At 38.4% G+C, this 24,277-nt stretch overlaps 1 protein-coding gene across 1 annotated transcript in view; it reads right to left on the bottom strand.

Moving 5' to 3' along the window:
• LOC122792896 (zinc-binding protein A33-like) overlaps positions 1-24,277 on the bottom strand; it is a 486,444-nt gene that overhangs the window by 418,610 nt on the left and 43,557 nt on the right. The window lies entirely within an intron of this gene.

Below are 24,277 nucleotides of genomic sequence, written 5' to 3'. Positions count from 1 at the left end.
AGGGGACACTACTGCCACAAAGGGCTTTTGGCATGAATGTTAGAATCTTGATTCAAAAACATGCAGATTAGCTGACAAGAAGGTCCTCCTCATTGCAGCTAAAACTGTTTCTGAATTGCACTTGTTGCAATCCCATAAATTGATGTAACTGCAATAGGCAATTTACTTGACCAAAGCTGAGTTTTTCTGAATTCTTAGATCTGTGTCCTTCATCTTTGTAAAGTGTGGAATCTTCTGAGTATGAATACATGGTAACCTTGTATTTCTCTTCAGTTTATGAATAAAATAATGCATTGAGGTTGGTATCATTCCATGAATAATTTTTACTGCCGAAAGTACCCAAATCCTACTTTATCCTGGCTTGCAAGCAAGGTTTACCAAATTCTGCAGAGAGTAAACAATGATGTATGTTGTAATAAGAGTCCATGATATATCATAAAATAGAACTTTCACAGCTGTCTTTGCACAAGTAACACAGATGCATAGTTTATAATTTAATTTTGACATCAACAAAAATTTTTGCTAACAAAGTTCATAGACATACATTCTTCGTAACAGGGGGTTTATAAATGTCATGAATTTGAGTACATTAATCAGTTTAGAGTGTCACTATGATTAAAAAACTTCAGATAAAAGTTAAGTGTAAGTCTCATGGGTTTTATAGTATTTGATCAATTTGCATAATTAAAACTGCACAATACATACAAAAGGAACATCATGAAAGTATGTCATAGCCCAAGTTTTTCAAAACATTTCTCCTCAGATTATGTTGGGTTGACTGAAGAGAGAGAACTTCCTGCCATAACCACTTAATGTTACAAGCGATATCCTCATTATGGTATAACACTATTATGTCATCTGCAAAGTCAACTCAAAATGTAGCATCATGTGCCCAAGTTCCATTATAAAATAATAAATGACCAAAAATAGATCCTTGAGGTACCTTCTGTCCCAGAATTAAAGAGGTAATCAGCAACTAATTAATCTTTTTTACATTTGCAGAAGTTGTTAAATATGGTCATATCCATCTAGGGAAGGTCCTCCCATCAGCCCTAGACCATCAATAAAAGTCATGATATCAACAAAATTAACTTAATCCAGTCCCAAGGAAAAGATATGCATAAGGTCATAGAGGTTTTCCTTTCTCATAAGTTCTACAAACTTGTTCCAATACACTAATTCAAGATGTTAAACTGTTAATTCTTCAAGTATCTTACACTCTAGTGGATGAAGTAGGGCAGTGGACTAATAGTTTGTAATCCTCCATCACCCTTCCTGTAAGTAGGCACTATGGTACTTAATTTCCAGTGAGTGAAGAAGGACCAGGTCAGAATGTATAAACTAAAATTAGGTGGCTAGCCACACAAACATCTCAATACTCAACTTAAAAAGGTAGACAGCAACTCAATCATGTATTTAGAAAGTCTGGATCTAATGTATATAACAGAATCATAATGTACAGTTCCCACAGTAACTTAAAATTAAATAGGTCTGGTGAAAACCTCCCTGAAACTGGGCACTCTCCCAGTATTAACTTACATAGTAAATGTTGGTTATATATGTTAGCTATCTCTACTGCACTCCTCAGTTGCACTTTTCACCTTATTGCCCTGGCTATAAAGAATATATCTGAAATGAATTAAAGAGTGCCACACTTTTAACTTAGTATTTTGGACTAGTAGGAGCTATGAAAACAGGCAGGTAGTCATTTATGATCTCATACAAATTTGACTTCATCTATCGAATAATTTATGTGTGTCCGATCAATTAAAGAGCAGCAGCAAGCTCATTAAAAACAGAAGTTTTAAAGTTCGTTGTGTTTGTACGTGTTGCCCTTCCCATGGTATGACCGACCCTTACTACTTAGGCTCTTCCAGAGATCCTGTTGACTATCCAACTCACACAAGTATTAACTCTGAAGTCTTTCATTTTATCTATTATCCCCTTTTGCAATGGCTGCTTCGGGTATGATTTCTTGATGGGACACTGCATGGGTTCAGTGGATGGCTGGTGGGACATGTCAAATGCCTGCCCCAAACTGTCAGGCTTCCTTACCCATCTTCTCAGTACACATTATTTTCATTTGTTTATTACCTGGTTGTCTAAAATCAAAAGGAATAGCTTATCTGGGGCACTCAAGCTTCAGAAGAGATGAATACGTCTGAGGCAAGGCATTCCTTAACGTCCCGCTTGCAGTGATTTTTCATAAGTGGCAAGGTATTCTCAAAAGATACTTTTAACAGACAAAAACAGCATGGAAGCCTCCACCATCTAGTCTATGCTAACTATTAGCAACATCTTTGTTATGAAACAAGAAAAGCACTGCAGCAGCCCACCCAATTTACAATAATTCAGCCTATGAAGACTAATTCCAAGCATTACTCCACTCTTATGTAATTACAATAAAAATATCTTACCAGTACTGGAGTTAAATCCATATCCATCTGAGTGTATGGTTAGTAAAACATGTATACTTACAGAAACAGTACTGCATACATATCCAGATGCTTACATGCAAAAATCACATATTTGTTAAATTTAGTGGTAAGTGCCCGAGGGGGGTGGCCGCGGTGGTGCAGCGGTTAGCGTTGCCACCTCACAGCAAGAGGTTCTCCGGTTCGATCCTCGGCTGGGGTGCCTTCTGTGTGGAGTCTGCATGTCCTCCCTGTGGTCACATGGGTTTCCTCCGGGTGCTTCGGTTTCCTCCCACATCCCAAAGACATGCTGTAGTTGGATTGGACACTCTAAATTGAGCCTAGGCATGAGTGCATGCATGTGTGTGCCTTCTGTGGAAGGTTGGGCACCAGGCTGGCAACTCGACATGGTAAAATTCCACTGCCAATCATGAGTGGACAGGTGATCTGCTGTGGCAACTCCTAACCGGGAAAAGCTGAAAGGAGAAGAAGTGGTAAGTGCCCGAGGGTTTAATGAACAGGCAGTGATGGTGGTGCGTGTGTGTGTGTGTGTGTGTGTGTGTGTGTGTGTGTGTGTGTGTGTGTGTGTGTGTGTGTGTGTGTGTGTGTGTGTGTGTGTGTGTGTGTGTGTAGGTAGCTGCATGTGTGAGTGTATGCAGAGGGATGACTGATCTCAAGTGTGTGTGTGTGTGTGTGTGTTTGTGTGGTCGTGTGTGGCTGTGTGACTGCCTGGGAGGTTGCATTAGGGGGTTAGTCAGGGGACAGGTAGGCTAGGGGTGTGTGTGTGTGTGTGTGTGTGTGTGTGTGTGTGTGTGTGTGTGTGTGTGTGTGTGTGTGTGAATGTTTATATGTGGAGGGGGCTGTCATCCCCTACACTAATGAGCAAATCATGCAATAGTGAAGGGAACACTAGGCAACATGAAAATGTAAACACTCTAAAGTCCCTTAAAAAGTTAATCGAACAACAGGTTAAAACTGTATGGGTGGGGAGAACACTTGGCATCATGGGTACTCTTTAAATATTACCCCAAGACACTTAAAAGAACAACAGAGAAAAGGCTTTGAACATTGCACCCTTGGAACAGAAAACAGCTTGTTATTAATGCATAGCTTTAGTCTTCTGCACTAGCACTAGATACCAGGGGATATGCTTTAAATTTTACCCTAAGTTACTTCAAAATTTTAAAGAACAACATTAAAAGTGTAGAATTTTAGTCATCTGCATAAACACTAGACACTAGGGAAGCACTAGACACTAGGGAAGCACTTTAAATATTATGTAAAATAACAAAAATGGCTTCAAACCCTGTACCCTTGGTACAGAAACCAGCTTTTTAACAAAACATGGTCCAATACACCACCTGAGGGCTTTATAAACCATTAGCTCTTGAATACTAATGTATTTTCTGAACAATAACAAGGATAAAACTCTAATGTCTGACATTATATTGACTGACTGTAATGATCCATGTTGTATGATGGGCAGATATAAGAGGCACAATCAGGAGCATTCTGTAAAAACAGGGGCAGTCGAGAATGGTAGGGTCTGCTCATGGTGGGGGGTCGACATACCTCTAAACAGTATGCCAAGACTTCCAAACAAAGCTAGTTGGGGCACTAGATGACACCAATGTGAATTTTTATATATTAATCAGAGTCACTTAAAATGTTAATGCAAATACAGGTCTAGCATAATGATGCACTTTCTGAACAAAAATAAAAATGAAACTCTAATATCTGACATTATTGATTGACAGTAATATCTGTGATTTATGAGGAGCAGGAAGATAAGAGGCTACATCAGGAACATTTTGTAATCTCTGGGACAGATAAGAGGTATGGCAATGTCTCCATGTGTATGTATGTGTTTGATTATGTGCATGTGTTTGTGAGAATGTATGAAAGGATTCCTGTGCCAAACAGATACATGGGCTGCCAGCAGTGATTACTCCAAGAAAGTGTTGATTAACAAAGTGTGATTCAGAGACATGCAAACTAGCCGATAATGAGGTCTTTCCTCAATGCAGCTAACATGGCTCCGAATCACATTTCCTGGAATCTCAGTAACTCTTACTACTGGCTGCAGCAGTTTCTTCAAGCATAGGACATCTTTTCTGAATCCTGCACAAAGCTCAGCAATTGAACAATGCAACCCAAAGCATTACACAAAGTAACCTGAATTACAGCCAGCACCATTTTGCTGTAATGGCCACTAACCCAACCTTTTTTATAGTTAAATGTAGAACTAGCAGCATTTAAAAGAAAAACTAAATGAAGGAATATTACAAAAGTTAACTTAATTGCTCATCTGAATAAAATAGCAATATTTAATGAGTTGCAAACCTAAAACAACTTAGTAGTTTAATGAATTTAATATGACTGTGCACAATGTATTTTATTTCAAAGTACCAGGGCAGTTTTTCTTAGTGCTAAAAAATAGGAAGCAATACTGCATTCTAGTCTTGAGCAAAATGTTTGCATGGCAGCAATTTTTTTTCTGAAGAAATGTTTTCCAAAAAAAGAAGAAACAGTGCTTCTGTGTGTGCCAGTCTGTATTCTTGACTAAGGATTAACTGAATGCATTTTAAAGAGGAATTCTACATTTTATCTTTCAGATCTCCCAGTAATGAACTTTACGTTTGTTGCTGAAAAGGTCTTCTCCTCAGCCATCCATCCATCCATCCATCCATCCATCCATCCATCCATCCATCCATCCATCCATCCACCCACCCATACATCCATCCATCCATCCACCCATCCATTCATACACCCACCCATCCATCCATCCATCCATCCATCCATCCATCCATCCATCCATTCATCCACCCATCCATCCATCCATCCATCCATCCATCCATCCATCCATCCATCCATCCATCCATCCACAACCCCTTTTTCCCATTTTTGCACATGTCCTCTGAGAATTTTCCCATGAATTTACTGATTAGAATGTGCATGGGAGATTCTGAAAGAGTGGAGTGTCTTGTTGGTGGGGTAATTTTACAGATAACAGATCATTTAAATGTGCTGGTTCTGAAATTTCTGGAGAGAAAGCAAACCTTACCATAAGTTTATGGGTAGCTACTTAATTTTCCTTCTTATGCATTATCCCATCTACATTTTGTGCTTTCAGAACTTTAAAAATATTTAGTTCAAATTTCAGAGGATACTCCTTCCAGCTGTTAATAATGTAGTCAAAGTCTTTAAAGTGCCAACAGAATGCATAGCTTGGTATGGATTTCTGTTGTAGTTTGTCTTCTGCTAAGTTTGTCATGTATCTTTCTTTTTCTGACATTGTCTTTCCTCAGACAAAGACAACAAGCTCTATGGAAGCCTTGGAATGAGAATCTGAGCTTTTAACATCAATTGTGTTGGTATAATTTGTATTCTTTATATGATTAAGTAAAATAGGTATTCAGTGGTCCCAGTTTATGACAGGAGGTGAAATTCTAAGTAAAATTCTTAAAACATAATGAACGGTTTACTTTTAGTAAGATCCATATGTTTTCATCTGTGCCTCTCATTGTACTTTACTTGCTTTGCATTAGCAGTTTGCAGTCATGATCATAATAAAACATAATTAAAGGGGCTACAGTATACTGATAGTGTTTTGAATAAAATGAGGTATCTTCCTATTTCTGTACACCTACTGTTAATGTCAAGAAAGTTTTTCTCCTGATGTAGACCTAGCTCCAGCAGATACAACACAACAGACTTTAGGTAATATGTTTTATGTTGCTGATGCTTACTTACCTGTGTAGTCTAAAAGGTTTACCTTTTTCTAATAAGGATGCTTTTCAGTACAGAAAGCAGAAAGGGTTGTTGCCAAGCTTAGGGAGCCTATAACAAGGAAAATAACTAGAGATCCTGTTGAGGCATTAGAAATATTTTGGAAATTTTATGAAAATCTGTAGAAAGCAAAGAAATATGGAAATAAAAAAAAACAAGTACAAATGGAAAGGTTTATGGAAGAATTAAGTATGCCAAGGTCAGAGGTAGATAAGGCTCAATTATTAACAGTTAGGATAGGAGGAGACGAGATACAAATGGTGATGTATAACCAATCTACAGAAGGCTTTATTATTTAACAGTATTTTAAAATAATGAGAAGCACCAATATCCTGGGAGAAAGCTGTCTGGCTGTAATGTCTAAAGATGGTAAAGACCCATGAGTTTCAGCTTCATATAGGCCCATTTCAATTCTAAACCATAATTATTAAATGTTTATGTCTTTAATGACTAAAAGAATGGCAAAGGTGATGTCAACATTGATAAATATGAATCAATGTACTTTTGTGAATGGGAGGCAAATATTTGACAACAGTAATAGAACAATAATGATCCAGAGGGAAGCAGAATGTAAGAAAATACCACTGTTGTTGGTGGGTCTTGATGCAGAGAAAGCATTTGACAGACTAAGCTGGGAGTTTAAGAGCAGGGCAATGAAATCACTTACATTCCCTGACACAATAATAAGGTTGATTAGGAGGATATATGAGGGATCGGAGGTGAAAATTAAAGTCGTGAGGTTCCTCTCTGATAAGTTCTGCATGAACAGAGGAACAAGGCAGGGGTGTCTTCTTTCCCTTTCATTATTCGCTTTATATTTAGAACAATTGGAAAGGAAAATATGGGACACAGAAATTCGCAGATGTAATTGGTATGGTAATCAAGAAAAGTTGGCTTTATTTGCAGATGATACTATTTTACACTTGATAAAACCAGAAAAGGACATTTCAGTTTTATGGAACATTCTGAGACAGTTTAAAGTCTTTTGTTATGCAAAATTAATGAAGATAATGCAAAGGCAATAGCTGTAAACTATGTATCCATGCACAAATTCGTTCAGCAATACCCATATTTATGGGGACATGATAAAATGAAGTATTTAGGAGTGTGGGTTAAAAAGGATTCCATTATAGCAGTTAAGGATACGTGGGAAGAGACTAAACAAAAGATAATACAAAAACTGAGAAAATGGAAGCTCTTGTTTATGGACATGGATAGCAAGATGCAAGCAGTGAAAATGTTTTTAGTCCCAATAGTTTTATACACGTCAGGCATATTTTTATCAACCAGAGGAGAAGTTGTGAATAGCAGTTAATAAAAAGTTGAAGGATTTTTTCTGGGAGGGGAAGAGGGCAAGAATCAAGTGGGATAAGTTGATCCTTCCAGTAGAGCAAAGTGGTTTGGGGTTACTTGATCTGAAGGAGTATTTTAGAGCTACACAGTCAAGGCTCCTATACACAGCACAAGCAGTCAATTCAAATATAATTCAAAGTGGAAAGAGATGATGGTGAAATGGGGAAAGCTCAAGAAATAAGGAGAGAGTGAGATTTTTATGCAGATCCTTAAGGAGAATAACAATAACCATACAGAATATTATATTCATAAAGCAGCAGAATGTATTCTAAGAGCTAAGCCAACATGGGAATGGAGACAGGAGATTCTGCCGATAGGGATGACTTCAATTAGGGGTACAGAGAACAGGCAAGAGGGTGCTGGAATTTAATGGAGAAAACTGGCAATGGAACCAAAGTGCTGGGAGCAAATAATTACAGAGAAAAAGGTAATAGAATGGGAAGAGGCCAAGAATACATTTGGGCTGCAGGTTAGAGATCACCTTCCCTATCGATGATTGATATCAGAGTATAGGCATGGAGAAAGGAAAAGAGGGATCCTAAGTGAAAGACCAACACTGGTGGAGTTTTTAGTAGAATCTAGAACTGAAGCTGCTGTTAAAAAAGGGAAATGAGTCTGCAACAAAAGGTGATAAGGTTTCCATTGTAGTACGTAACAGTGGTGAAGGCTTGGGGAGGTTTATAGAGAGCATTGATGATGAGTCTATCCTTAACCCTATTTAAACTTAACCTTGACCAATAGATGGGAAATCGGAAGTTCACCCTAGGTCTGGCCCCCATGTCTATGATGGACAGGGGCAGACAGTAATGCCCAAACTTACAAACTCCCCAGATAACCTCTAAAAACGTCCTAAGTAACATACCCCTCCTAATAAACACCTATAATACATAGGGGCGCACCTGGTTTGGGGTGCATGGCTAGGCTTATAAAGGCCCTGGTGATTGTTAGCCTAGTATAAACCTAAGAACCTATCACAACAAAAAACAAATGGTTTAGAAATGCTAAAAGGCCACCAAGTATCAATTTATTAGTACTTTAACCAAATAAAAAATAGCACAGTTTAAAAGAAAAAAATCAAAAGAAAATATATAGTTTGAAGTAGCTGCACAGTATTTTAGGAGTCCTCAGAATGAATACAATATAAAAGGGGGCATCTAAGACATATAGCGATAAAGACTTTGATGCAATATATACATTTAAGCACAACAATGATTACAAATGTGTTCACATGCAGCAAATAGCCTTGTTTTGGCTAGGAGGTGAATACTTATTTTTGCTAATGCCTGCAGTGTATACAGTTTCTATAATGTCAGTTTGCAAATTATTCCATATCATCATAGATTTTGCTAAGGAGGAAGCAAGGAGGCACTGTTTCTGCTTTGTGTATTACTTCATGCTACTTTAAGAGTGATGGTTGGAAATCCCCTCAAACAATTAGTCATGGTCAAGACATATGAAGGTGAACTCAGCTGTTCCCCTTAGTCTAATTGAAAGTGAGCAGTGTTTCCATTGTCAGGGTTCTAGAAGAATAAAGTGACCAATCCATTTCTGTGGAATTTGCAATGTTTGAGTTTTTTGGCAGTGTTAACGATTGTCAAAGACAGTCCATAATCCATTTATGCAATTAAGATTTTCCCAGCTTCTGTGCTAAGAAGCCTTTTGAACTTTTGGTTTTCTCATTATTGTAGCTGTTTATTGAGATGTATCTGGTTTACTTTTGAAGGAAAGGCAAGCACCAAGACAAACAACAAGATATTTGAAGGCTGTAGTATATCCAGCTTGAACTGTACTGGAATAACCAGCACTCCGTCTATGTAACACGTCTGAAACAAAGCTAAATCCCAAAGAACATGGTCTTATCAGTGATAAACGTGACAAAATCTGATGCCATTTGAATCACTTACAAACTCTGCATTGATCCTCCAGGCATAGTGCTGAAGTCTAGATGGAAATGGTGCAATATGTAAAAGACTAATGTCACGTCCCATGCTAGTCAGAATAAACATAATAAGAGAAAAAGTTCGTGAATATCCCTGCGTTACTCTTGATCCAACGAGGGAGGAAGTAGAGATAACCCTCTTCATGTGGACACTGGATTCCATGACTCAAATAGAAATGAAAACGTTTAAGTCTGTCTTCCTTAAACCCTGTGTCATTCAGCCTGTGCAAAAACTTCATGACTGACCAAGTTACAGGCGTTGGTCAAGTCCACATGAATGGTACCAATAATCCTTGGCATATCTGTACCAAAGCATAACTGAGGCCATGAAACTCCAAATTGTTGCCATTGTGCCTAAACGAAGGAGAAAGCTATAGAAGCAGTATGACAGGATATGACAAACACCGTGTAAGTCATAGTATACAACTTAATTTGTTTTAGGGCAACATTTTGCCTAATGCAAATATACCAAATATCCCTGCTTTAACCACATAAGTGTTATTAAAAGCTACAAGTGAATTACAAAAGGAGGTAACTGCCTAAAGAGTGATATATGCTTCTTATATTACTGTACTATATTACTAAATACTCATACTACAGCCTCTAATGTATTAGTTTTAATATTTGCATTGTATATTTAAATATGTATGTAGGATGTCTGCCACTAAAAAGGGCAGTAATGTTGGAAGGTGGCAGCATTTCAGTTTAGCATGGAAATAAGAAACTTCTGCATACTCCCATGAGAGGGCAACAATCAGAATACTGATGTATAGTTCCAAAACTCATGCTCTTTCTCTGAAGAAGAAAATTATAAGCCAAAACATGTGTCAAAGGTTAGTATGCCACTAGCCTTACAGATTATTTTGCCATCAAAGGGAGAAAAGAAATCAACCTGTAATTAGTGACTTTATTTCACATGTTCCATTTTGGGCAAGGCAGTGCGTGTAGTGCATTTACAAGTATAGAGAAGACACACTGTGGTCAGTAATCATGGAAATTATGTGCCACAGAAAACAAAGTGATCATGGAAATGTATTTCTGAAATGTTGACTGTTAAGTGATCAGCTCCAGGGAATCACTATGGGTATGCTGGGTATGCTCTGAAGAATATACCTGACATGATTACATGGATATTTGCATGATACAAGAATCATACATGGGGGGGGGGGTTACATTTACCATATTTACCATTTGAGTGCTGCATCCCCATGCCCCTACTACTTATTGTAATCACCTGTTCAAGGTTGCCTTTTCTTGGAGGAAAGGAAATCTCTTCTTCACAAAAACAAGCATTTGCCTTTCTCAGACAAATCAGAATAGGAAAGTCACTTTTCTCAAATCAAAGCTGAACTACACTCATTTGAAGAAGTGTGCTTCAGAAAAAAAAACAGCTACTAAAATGAGCTGCCTTTATTTTTCTGGGATAAAGCTGAAGACTGTCACTGAAGGGGTCAAACCAAAGACTAGAGAATAAAGGTCATTAGCAGGTGATATCTTTAAATCCCTATGTTGTTGTAAGCTGCTCCAGTGGCATAGTGGAATAAAGCCCTGATTAGAGCCCAGGTAACCCTAGTTCTATTAGTGGCTTTGGTGTTTGATGGAGCAGCAGAAGGGGATAAGTGTTAGCATCCCTGGTGGGTGGATGTTTATGTTGGGATTTCCTGTGATGGTCCCTGCTGGAGACTGCGGATATCACACTAGGTGACGTGGGCCAAAGGGGGAGAAATAGGGTGGGGACAAGGCTGAGCTGCTTCATAGGTGAGGTGATATGCTGCACAACATCTGTTGTATGCCCACCCCGTGGATGTAGTACATGGGAACAAAGGAAGTGGGGAAGTAACAAAGGTAGGTCACAAAATACAAAAAATATCCCATGGTAGATGTGAACACCAAGAGTGCCAGGACACCTTCAAGTTCCATGTCAGTCCCAGCCCTATTGGAGATAGTCCAGGGGGTTAAGGAGGTGGCTGGCAGACCTGGCTGTGGATGTGAGATACTGGGTAGGGCGCCATGAGATGATACAGGAGGGAGAAAAATCCTGCAAAAAAATCTCTGTATTGTCATTGCAAAGAATAAAAATTATTACTCTGTACACTTCAGCCATGTTAATTTATTGCTATGAAAGCAAGTAAGAAAAGCAGTTTATTCTTAAGGGGACTAACAGGGGTACTTTACTTGGGTCTATATTGCAACATTGAATGCTTAAAACAGTGAACAATGTTACATCGACACATTTTCAGCGAAAGCTGAAAATGTTGAATCCAAAGAACAGCGATTTCTTTCCTAGGGAAAGAAATTGATGTTCCAACCCCCGCAAAAAAAAAAAAAACACATTGCACACTTCCAAACACATACACACATACCCCAATCCTAATTATACCCCCCCAAAAAACAGTAAACAACTAAATACACATATACACATAACCCAAACATACATTTTACGGAAAAAAAAAAACAGTAAACATTTTAAACCATATGCACTTACCTTAACCTGCACCATAACCCTAAGGTCATTAACTCTCGCACATTTACATAAACAGCTCCAAACACATACACACTTACCTTAACCCTAACTCTACCCCCCCAAAACAAAAGTAAACAACTGAAAACACATACACGTAACTCAACCATACATTTAACATAAAATATAAAACAGTAAACACATTCAAATATATGCACTTACCTTAACCCGCACCCTAATCCTAAGGTCAGTAACTGTTGCACAATCACGCTCGGGAGGTATACCAGACAAGGGACCACACTACACTTCAGAACACGACAAAACAATGGAGCGGTCAAGCGACTTCTTTCCCAGGGAAAAATTTCGCTGAACAGCCGCTTCGCTGTTTTGGCTGTTCGCTCTACATGTGTCGACGAAAATGCATTTGACATAATGCGTTTTCATTGTACTCATAGGAACCCACTTTACTTGTGTGTCTATGGACTTTTATGTAGATGGTAGGAGCTGATACGTTGATTTTGAGAAGAACAATGGAGTTCTACTCATGTAGAGATTACAACATTTGCATTAGTGCAGAACACAATCAAGTAGTCCAGGTTATTGCAGGGTGCTCTGCAGTCTGAGGGGAACTACTAATAACCATGAGCTACCTTTAAAGCATTTCTGAGGTATAACCCGAAAGACCAAGAGAAAGCACTAATCTCTGCACAGACAAGGACAGTCTCAGTCAGGTAAATGGTCTAAAACAACTGTCTGTTACTGATTGTGGTTGTACAATAGAGGCAGCAATTATTCTGCAATAACAACAGCCAGTTATTGTTGGAGTTTTGTGCATTCTGTGGTCTGCAAAACAACAAAATGAGTAAAAGTGCAAAAAGACTTGATAGTGAGTTACTGTGCAACAGTACATGGGGGGTGCATAATGTACATTAATACAGTGGAAGCTGATCGTTTAGCTGTAAGGTGATGATGCAACATTACAGAATTGTTTTTGTTCATCAGTATGTAAGGCTATGTAAGATTGCATAATTAATCCAGAAAACATTACCATTGCTCTCTTGTAACCGTACATTATTACTGCATTACCCCAAGTGACTCCACAGTCCATGACACAATACACACCTCTCGATGCAAACTGCTTATAAATTACAACACTGCATCTATCCACACCCAACATGTCAGTAAAGAAATGCCCGAGCTCCATGGGATACGTCTTTTATCACCCTAGTGAATGTCAACTATACTCCTGGCCAGACAGAGTGGCAATGTAAACATCAAAATACCAGAACAAGGTATCAGTACAAAAGTGAGTCAGCTACTGCCACACTTCTACACATTTTCGCTATTAAACCATTGGCAACCAGCACTGTATAAGGCACTTTCATGAAAAGCAAAGTGAACACTTGCTAGCGTTAAAGGAAAACTCCACCCTATAACTAAAAAACAGTTTTTTGTCACTCTACCTTTGTTTTCTGACCTATTTTAACACCTCAAAATCACTCTTAGTGCTTTATTTGTAATTTTAGCCTATTTCCCACAACATGGCTGCCAATGGTGCTTGATGTATCAATGTGATCTTGTACTCCCTCAAGCCCTTCTCTTTCCCATAATACTTTGTATGACTCATGCCAGACATAAGGAAGTAACTTTGAATTCCCATATCAATGACATATAATGGGATTTGGGAGGGTCACTGTTATTTTCTTTACCTTCTGTAAAAGGACTGCTTCTTTTCTGTCTTTAATCACCCTCATTTATGTTTGGTTCAGACCTTGTTTTACACTATACTTAGAAGTTATCCAGCCACAGCCAGAAAAGTAACTAAATTGTCGGTCTTTGTTCAGGGTTTGCTTTTGTAGTCTGAGGAACTGATTCTGCAAGGGTCTCTCAGTGCAGTGACAGTTTTAACACCTCTGCAGTAGTGTGGGGAGGTGATTCTCAATTCCTCTTGAACTATAAAAGAAAACACTGAACAAAGACCTGCAATTTAGTTACTTTTTGGCTGTAGCTGGATAGCTTCTAAGTATAATGTAAATCAAGGTCTGAGCTAAACATAAATGAGGGTGATTAGAGGCAGAAAAGAAGCAGTCTTTTTACAGAAGGTAAAGAAAATAACACTGACCCTTCCAAATCCCATTATATGTCAGTGGCATAGGAATTCAAAGTCCTTATGTCTGGCATGAGTCATACAAAGTATTATGGGAAAGAGAAAGGTTTGATGGAAGATAAGATCACATTGATACATCAAGTCCCATTGATAGTCATGTTGTGGAAAACAGGCTAAAATTACAATTATACAACTGCCCCCATTAATATTTAAAAACGTGCACGCTGATTGGTCAGTGTGCACATTGTAAATCAGAGTTATAGTAATGGAAAAAGGTCCGGTCGCCCGGACTTTTTCCATTACTATAACTCTTTTTCACACTGTTTCACTATGTTAAATGAGTTTAACATAGCGAGACAGTTTGTAAAAAGCAACGGAGATCTTGCTTTCTCCATTGCTTTTCAAACTGTCTCGCTATGTTAAATGGGTTTAACATACCGAGACAACTTTAAAAAACGGAGATTCTCCGTTGCTTTTTTTAAAGCTGTCTCGCTATGTTAAACCCATTTAACACAGTGAAAACAGTTTGTAAAAAGCAACAGAGATCTTGCTTTCTCCATTGCTTTTGCCCACAGTTCTGATGTACTGCATAGGCATACGCATGCGCAGTACATCAGAACTGCCGCAGAATACCAGACAGCTGCGGAAGGGCAGCAAGGAGGCATTATACAATGCCATTATTTAAGAAAAGTAATTATTTTTTCTTAAATAATGTCATTATATAACAATAACCCACTTCTGGGTGTGGGTAATGCTGGATTTACCCACAGTTGGCTTTGTTTGGCCACTCGGGCTTCGCCCTCATGACCAAACCACGCCAACCGTGGGTAAATCCAGCATTACCCACACCCAGGCATGGTTATTGCTATAATAAAGCACTTACAGTGATTTTGAGGTGTTAAAATAGGTCAGGAAACAAAGATAGAGTGAAAAAAAAAGTTTTAGCTCTAGGCTGGAGTTTACCTTTAAGTTTAAAATTCCTAGCAGGTTGACATAAGCTTAGAAATTGTATTCATTATCTTTTGACTGTGCCATACCATAATTAGTATTTAACGCAGTTTGAATAGCACAGTATTATCATTTTGAGGTAATTTGGTAAAGGTCAAAGTCCTACTTTTTAAGCACATCAGCACTTAGAAGTTCCAAGAGCTGGCCCCTGTGCAGCATTGCTATGCCATTTTCATTCATAGCATAGAAAAAACCCTTAAAACTCCATAGCTGTGTGCATGTACATAACTCAAAGGCTCCTTATTGAAATGTCGGCATTTGAAATGCTGAGTACCAAGAAGAAGGACGAATCTCAAAAATCACTCTTCTCCTTAAAACTTATTTTTGCAGGGGGGGAGCAAGCCCCTCACACCCACCAAACTTATATATACCAACTCTGAGATTGCCATACCTTGGAGAAAAGGGCAGATTCTGAGAAATGGCATATTGAACTTAGTATATGTAAGTCCATTTTTCAGTCATTCAGTCTCCGTGTTTTGGGACTTGGTCTAGTGGGTCACGACATTTCAAATGGTTACTTAACTGGCTAGGGAAGATACAATGCAGACAGCCCAAGAAATTAGCAGCAACCAGAATGTGCCCTTTCGGAATAAAGTCATTATCACACATTGTTCCCAGGCTGTATGTAGCACTAACCATACTGAGAAGCAGCAGGCAGTTCACATTTTTTTTGGGGGGAGGATGCAATTCAACCATTTATGGATGCAGATCTGCCAGCTAAATTTGATTACCTGTTGACACTTGCTACAACAGCAAACTAATAGCAGCATACCTGTCTCTCCTTTTCATAATTCAAACAACTTGGTTCACTGAACAATCAACTTTCCATTTACCTGCCTGCTCCCCATGTGATAATCCAAAAGACCTCCTAAAAAGCAGTGACAGCCAACTAAGGAAACAGATAAAATAATCATTGTGCTATAAACGACTTTTATCTAAAAGGACTACTTGGTATATTGAGCAAAAAAAAAGCTGTGTGTCCCATGGTACACTGCTCATGATACAGGGAACAAACAGTGCTCTTGGTTTACTACCAAAATGTCGACAATGATTCCATGAGTAATGACTTACGTGAACGAAAATGCCGAAAATAACAACATAGAACAGTCACGACACCTTCAAAACACCGACTGTTCGATCTCAGCATTGTTGACATTATCGAAACATACCTTGACTTCTGATAACTGTCTACACTCATTTTGCTGTGGGGCAAGCCCCCCTGCACCCCTCTTGTGGGAGGCTGCTCCCCGAACACCCCTGCTAATTATATATTACAACTCTGAGATCGCACTACAGTGTGGAAAAGGGTAAAGTTCCTGATTCCCACTGTAGTGCGATCTACAATCGAAATGTCAGTCTCACAACAGTGAATGCACACTAGCATTCGCTGCTGCGGGTTCGACATATCTCAAGTCACCATTATGATAACTTTGAAAACTGACTTTCAATAATCAAAGTTTGCATAACGGCATTTGAGAGTTTGATTGTAAACCAGTGCTCTCGCTAGTATATGGCTGTTGTAGCAACTCACAGCAAAGTTGTGACTGTTAGTTAGCAAGGTGGAGTTGCATAGTTTGAACAAACATCTATCTTAAAGTAAATCTAGTTTCTAATATTCATCAGTGTTTCTATCAGTGCACACTGTTTCATGCCCCAGTGCATCTCTTATGCCCATTTGTAAGAGGATATTGAATGCTTTGGAAAGATTGAGTTGACCATGAGCACTGACGGTCCCTAATTAGGGCAGCTGAGAATTCTTTAAAGAACATCAACATGTTTATTAGGCATGATCTACCCTTAACAAACCCATAACAACACATAACTAGGAGTACTAAATTACCAATATCCTTCTGAATTAGTGGGATGTACATCCTCTCCACAGCTTTGAAGATGCATGCTGGTTAAACTGGTGGCTCACTATTTACCTAGACCAGCTATGGATTCACCTTCATGAACAGCAACTGCAGTGGCCCGCTGTGATATCTTATGCACAAAGTTAATAGTGAACATTTGTAAATCAACATACACAATGGATCTATTAAGTTTTGTTTAGTACTGACAAAAAAAAAAAACAGTAAGGGCTATTGTCTGGGCTCATAAAATGAATGTTTTGTTTTTTTATTTTAGATAGGGCTGCCACAATTTCAACTTAGGTGCTTGGGTGACATTTGGAGGTTTATAATGTGGTTGGTATAGTAGAAAAATTTTGTGTAGTGGCTTACCAAAATGTGAGCTACATTTACTTGCAGGGATGTTGGCAAATAACTATTGGTGCTATGATGCCAGGGAATCTTGAAGGGCTAGGCTTATATAGGCTCCAGGGCCATTAGCCTAGTACACACCTATGAACCTATGAACCTTTATCTTGAAAGCCGGGGTGCTCTGTCCTATTCTCCTCAGGGGCACAACAGTCTTGGGAAATACCTTTAATTTGCTTAATATAGCTGTAAAATGTTTTACGGTTATCTTAGTCTTTATAGAAAGTTGATGCTCACAGGAAGCCTTAGTTTCATAAATAGTTTTTGGAAGATTTTTGGGCTTACTTAAACATAGTGCCAAAGAAAATGTTTTATAATGAGTGTTATCGTTTTTTTTTTTTATTTTAATTCTTTGGTTCCACCACTGTGGTTCTTTCTTCAATTTTCTCCAATATTTATAGTGAAATAGGGGAAATTGCTAACATATTTGTTAACAGCATGGGAAAATAGTTCAGAGCTGTAACTTGTTAAACTCAGCTTGCTTAAAGTATAATTCCAATGCGTTTATTAATACCTCATTTATTTTAGATATTCAGTATATTTGAAGTCTTTAGAACTGAATGAATTGTGTAGAAGATTGGTCTTGAATCTTAAGATTAATGGACTGTTTCATGTTCTGATTTCATAATGAAGAACAATATGACTGGGGCAGAAGAAAAGGACTGCATTTAGTTAATAAAATATCTAGTATATTATTTCCTTAAATAAAGGTCTTTTTCAATCTATTTTAAGCAATCTGCATTAAAAGGGTTGAGGAAAAATACTTCATGCATTTGTTTTGGTGGTGTAATTACTGAGTCAATTTTGGGTAATTTAAGTCCTCCCAAACTAATGAGTGTTACTTTATTAAATCCTGAAACAAAATATGCATACTCTTGGTAGTTACTTTATCACATTCTAAAAAACAATTCTCATCTTTCTTAGTGCATATAGAGAGATTTCTATGACAAATAATTATATGGTATTTGATAATATTTATGGTTTCTGGGCACCTAATATCTCTCCCTTGGAATGCAGATCGAGTTGTTTAACTTTCAGATTTGACTAGGTGAAACTGAACATTTGCCTACATGTTAAACAGGTTTTGAGCAGGTTGTAGATGTTAAAACATGGAGTACAGGAAGTGCTCATTAGATTTTATTTATTTTATTTTACATTTGTTGACCGGGCTAGTCTAACTGGATATATGTCCATTTTCAGTAGAGGCCCGGGGAGAAAAGCTCCAGGCATTAGCAGTGACAAAGATTACAATATACAGTAATAGTCAAAATAAATTACAGGACATTGTTACATTGAGGTTGAGATAAGTTATACAGAGTCCTAAGTAGGTTAAAACTAAGATCAAATACTGAGAGCAATAATTTGAGAGAGAGCAATCAAAAAAGAAAAAAATATATTGAATTGTAAAAATTTCTTATATTTTTTTTTTTACAGGTATGTGACATAGAACAGTGGAGTATAGAAGTGTAAGGAGAGCAAAAAAGGGGAAAGAGATATCTCTGAGTAATGTTTCAGTGAGGATGCAGATATCTCTGAGTAATGTTTCAGTGATGATGCAGATCTCCATACTCACGAAGGACATGAAAGCCTCCAGATTGCGCATTTTATTTGCTAGGCATCTGCCACTAAACACAGCTACATTCTCATTGCTAGGCCCATTAGATATCAGTCTGTGATGTCAGTTTTACTTTACCTTTAAGGGCACTGGGAAAATGAAGCTTTCTGTTCCTTGAGCAGAAAGGTGTAGATTACTCCTCAGAAACAAGCTGGCAAACCACGTTTCCTCACATGCAGACACAAACTAAATCCTCCTTGATCGGAACCAGCTACTGATCCAACTGCTGAATGCAGTTATTTTGCCCCTATAATGTGGTGCCATCTTAGGTAAGGGTAGGCTCCCACTTAATACATGTGCCTTTCTTACCTCCGAGAGGAAAGAGGAAAGTGCATCCATGCCATGATGCATCTCCCTCATAGTGGACTGACCCTCATCATTCACTCTAACATGGACTATCATCGGGTCACAATCATTCATGTTACTCCTGCACCCTTTTCATTGTCTTTGATACATCTCTGATTTTAACCCTGGGAGGACAGGCCACACTCATACATTCTCTACCTAATCTAGTAACTATATTGTCTTTGATTCTGATCAATGAATTTGGTGTTACACTTGCATTATTATTTGAGAAAGGTTGTTTTGTGTACTGCTCAGATCTGCAGAGTCCAGAACAGTATTTTTTTGCTGGTGTTACCCTGTAAGATGCTCACTGAATCGCTTAATCTGGTGGGTTGCCAGTATAGGTCTGTGAAAAAGGTTTTGGATTAATGTATTCTCAGAGCTTGGTGGGGGAACAGTTAAAAATCTCAGCATATGTTTTAAGGCTTGGTGAGTGCTTACTGTCGACGGGATATGATAAGAGTTTTACCTCTCACTGTGCAATTTAAGTACATTTCTCATTTACAGAATTAAGTTTAGCAATGAGCAAAGTAGCTTTGGTAAACAAATGGTAGTTGTTGCACTGTCTTAAGAAGCCATGTTTAAAACAATCAGAGAAGATGAATGTGTAAAGTGACTGCATCTTTCTAATCCTGTAAGTAACTACAAGGGCGCGAAGCTACCATGGATACTATAAGAAATTAATTTGCTTTTAATAGTCTTAAGTAGGTCCTGGCTTGAATGGCATCTAGGAGTATTTCATAGGTTCATAGGTTGGTACTAGGCTATCGGCCCTAGGGCCTATACAAGCCTAGCCATAACAATTCACTGGCTATTTCTTCCCACAGTATTTACTTCCCTGGACCCCTGTCTAGCAGGGCAACTGACGTGATCCCTGGGGTGAATTTCCTATCTCCCATCCAATCATCAAGGTTCCTTTTGAAGAGGGCCAAAGAGGCACTCTGCTTGACATGTATGGGAAGTCTATTCCAGAGTCTGGGGAGTCTCTGGGTCAGGAACCATTTAACCATTCTTCACCAGCCTGTGCCAATCAACACAACCACTAGCCTGTAGAACCAAGGGAAACCTAAGTAGAAGTCTCCCTACTTAAGTATGCATTATCAAAAAAATATATAGATACAGATAAAAATGTCCCTAACTCTACCATGATACCATATGCAGATGACTCTACTATAATTTGTTCCACAAAATCAGTAACCATGCTCCAAAATCAAACTCAATAAACACTACATAATATTGATAAATGCTAGTGGAATCGCAGCTAATACTACCCCTGCCAAAAAAAAATAAATCAGCCTGTTTTCCAAAACACTACAACAAAACAGCTCTGACAAAATTAGTTTATCAGTTAGATACAATCCTACTGAACAGGTTGCACAAACAAAACTACTAAGCATTATTATTGACTAGAATCTAAAGTCTGATCATCACGTTAACCATGAAACATCCAAAACACCCAATAAACTAGGGATGCTATACAGAGTAAATCCTTTTCTAATTGAACAAACCCACCAAACTACTGCTAGAGAACTCTTGCTTACAGCCCTCCTTTACAACTCATGAATACCAGCAAACCATAATAAAACACAATGTCATAGACTTCAGCAAACAGAACTCACCACTGATTAGCATTACCTCAATGTGACAGGCTTGCCCTAGAAAATAGCCAATGCCAAAAAAATCCACGGATCATAACAAACAAAGGTTTATTAAAACTTCTCTTTAGCACTTTGGCAACCAATGCCTTCCAGGAGTACAAAGTGAAATATTCACCACAGACCTATATATTCACATTCTAAACAATTATGCAATTAAACAATTACACTAAATTATTAAATCCAATAAAACACAAACTTACTTAAACCAAAAATACAAATATACTTAATATTTTTCTTCTACTGGTTGTTTTCCTTGACCTACAAAATAATATATCCTTTACACATCTAAAATATATTCACTTCATAATTCACATCCCCAGTATTAAAGTGGTTGGTAGAACTTGCATTCATCCTAGGCCTCAATCAACATAGACATCTGCTCTCTACTACACTATTGCTCCTTCAGTCAGACTGGTGACTCTATACTCTGTTTGCATTGCTAACATTTGAAATCCTGTCTACTGAAACACAAAAAACATTCAAACATCGCTAATAAACAATGACAATGCATAAAATGCTGAGACCTAAAGCTACATAGACAGCGCTTTGTTTTTTCTCACTCTCTACTGTATAGCTCAGTATTCTGGACTTTAAATGTTCAATGACAGTATCTTTTCTAATTTTGTATAATTGTAGGATTTATGGAAGGAATATTTCTCATTTTGCATTATTTACTGCTAGAATTTTTTTTCCTGTGGATGTTACAGAAAGGGGGCATTTTAGCTCAGTTGGCCTATCCCAGTTACCAAACAAAATTAATAAAATAAACAATTTTATTATAAGTAGCTTACTTATTCAGACAAAAAAGTGCAAGTCAACAGTTATTCTAATTTCAAGTAAAAAACATAAAGAGGAATTTGATCAGGAAATTGCAATGTAGGTTAAGTTTAGACTTTCCCTTCCACAGTTCGGCTTGCAGTTCTTAACTTACCTTCAGAGATCAATGAAGGTTCACAGGACTACTGAATGCTTTATGTGTAGAGTCTACATTTCCTCCATCAGTCTGAATGGATTATCACTTCATGCTCCAGTTTCCTTCCACATCCCAAAGACATGCTGCCTGCAGATAATTAGCAATCCTCCAAATTGCTCAAAGGTGTGTGTTATGTATGAGAAAGTGAGCATATACTTAGCATGTGTGTGTGTGTGTGTGTGTGTGTGTGTGTGTGGTGCACATATGCATGTATGTCTCTGCCTGTGCTAGAATAGGTTCTAGCTTCCCTTGGCCTTGAAATGGATAAAACAGGTAATTCAGAATGACCAAACGAATGAATGAATTTGCATACATTTTGGCTGTAACTGTTTATAACTTTGGTGACTATGGAATATTACATCATACCAGCACAGACTGTTTGAGTGATGATATGTTTGCTATACTCCCAAAAGCAGAAATTTGTTTCCTGTTTCAAAAAAACCCTTCAGAGGCATAACCAGGATTTTTGGGAATATGGCCAAATTGCAGAATGCAGCCGCTTCAGAACTATTCCTAAAATGACAAACTGAAGCAAAATTCACATTTAGTCAAACAGTTTTTCAAAATGGGTCTATATCACATCATTAAATTTCACTTCAGCCAGCATCTCTTCATCGAACAACAATCATCGAAGCCATAAATCAGCGAGTGAACTTTTCAGCAAAAAGTTTCCTAGGGAAAAATGACGGTTGACCATCATTTGGAATTTGCCCTTTTCCCCAGTGTAGTGCGATCTCAGAGTTGGCATATTTATTTGGGAGGGTGTGGGGGGGTTGCATTAGCATAGCCTCCCACCCACATTGGTGTTACATTTATGGTTTTGTGTATGGTCGCTAGGGTGTACTACCATCGGTTTGCCATAGGAAACTTTTCACTGGAAAGTTAATTCGCTGATTAGTGGCTTTGATTACTTGTCCGATGAAGATCCATTCTCTGAAGTGAGATTCGATGATGTAAAATAGATCCTTTCAAAATACATGACCGTAGAGCAGACTAAATATGGCTTTAAAAAATCATATTCTAGCATGTTTGCTTCCATAAAATCAATATTTTTAAAGTATATCTGATATGGTGTGCATGGTGTATATGTCTGTCTCCCAAAATGAAAAAGCCAGGAAGCCATTCATAAGTGTAATAACATGCTCTTGGCTGGGCATCACTGGAGTTCCTGTTGAATGTCTGATGACTACAAATAGCATCACTAAAGTAACAAAATGGAAACTGCATCTATAAGAATATAAGTGGAAGTAAGGAGTACCACTGAGTATTACCCTTCTCCCAAGAAGCAGTACTTTGAAGTCCATACAGATTGCTAGCAGTGGTATGGGGAATACAGGAACAGTACTAGGTAAGTGATCACAGGAACCATAAGATGCCAAGCCATACACATCTGTAAGCAGACTCACTTAAATGCTTTTGCTACCCTTTACAAGTGCTTACTGTTTACGCATCCCAAAATGAGTAGGACCACACATGATAATTTTAGTGTAAATTCTCATATGTCCACAATCTCAAAGGAAGGACGCAGATCTGTTCAGAACTGGTGGTCAAGGACACCACATACACAGATACTGTAGATATAGCTAATCTACTGGCTGACAGATTCAGCAAAAACTGCTCTGCCTGTCCCCCCATCAGTAAATCATGACATCCCCAGTACCTGCCCCCACCTCTTATCTCTACGGAACAGGTCATCACTGCCCTCTCAAAGGTAAAAAATACATCCTCCATGAACCTGATAACATCCCAGGCTCTATCCTACATGAACTCAGGCATGAACTTGCAGCATCATTAGGCACCCTATTCAGCCAAAGCCTGAGTACCAGCTTTGTCCCAGCCAAGTGGAGGACAGCCACTGTCATCCCTTTACACAAGGGTGGAGCGTCCACCGATCCAGGAAATTATAGCCCCATCAGCCTAACTAGCTTGATCTCCAAGGCCATGGAATGGATTATCATTGACCTCATTAACAGGGACACTGGCAACCTTCAAACACTCAACCCCACACCGTTTGGCTTTGTCAAGGGGAGCTCATGTCTGTTAAATCTGGTAGACTTCTTTGAGACAGCCACTAAAGCCATGGACGAGGGAAAGACGGTGCACACCGCCTACCTTGACCTGGCCAAAGCCTTTGACACTATTCCCCACTCAGGCATAGTAGATAAACTCTCTCAACTAGGCATCAATCCATATGTTACCAGATGGATAGCAAAGTGCCTCACTGATAAAACCCACCTAATCAAAACAGAGGAAGCCACCTCAAGCAGTAGCCCCATAACGAGTGGTGTACCCCAGAGATCGGTCTTGGGACATCTGTTATTCAGGATATAATTCTCTGAGGTGCAGGCCAAAACCAG

The sequence above is a fragment of the Protopterus annectens genome, chromosome 2.part0 (assembly GCF_019279795.1).
Source record: "Protopterus annectens isolate FY-2018-M chromosome 2.part0, PAN1.0, whole genome shotgun sequence".
In the NCBI taxonomy this organism is placed as follows: domain Eukaryota; kingdom Metazoa; phylum Chordata; order Ceratodontiformes; family Protopteridae; genus Protopterus; species Protopterus annectens.
The sequence above is the reverse complement of the archived record's forward strand: the minus strand, read 5'-3'. Positions and strand labels throughout refer to the sequence as shown.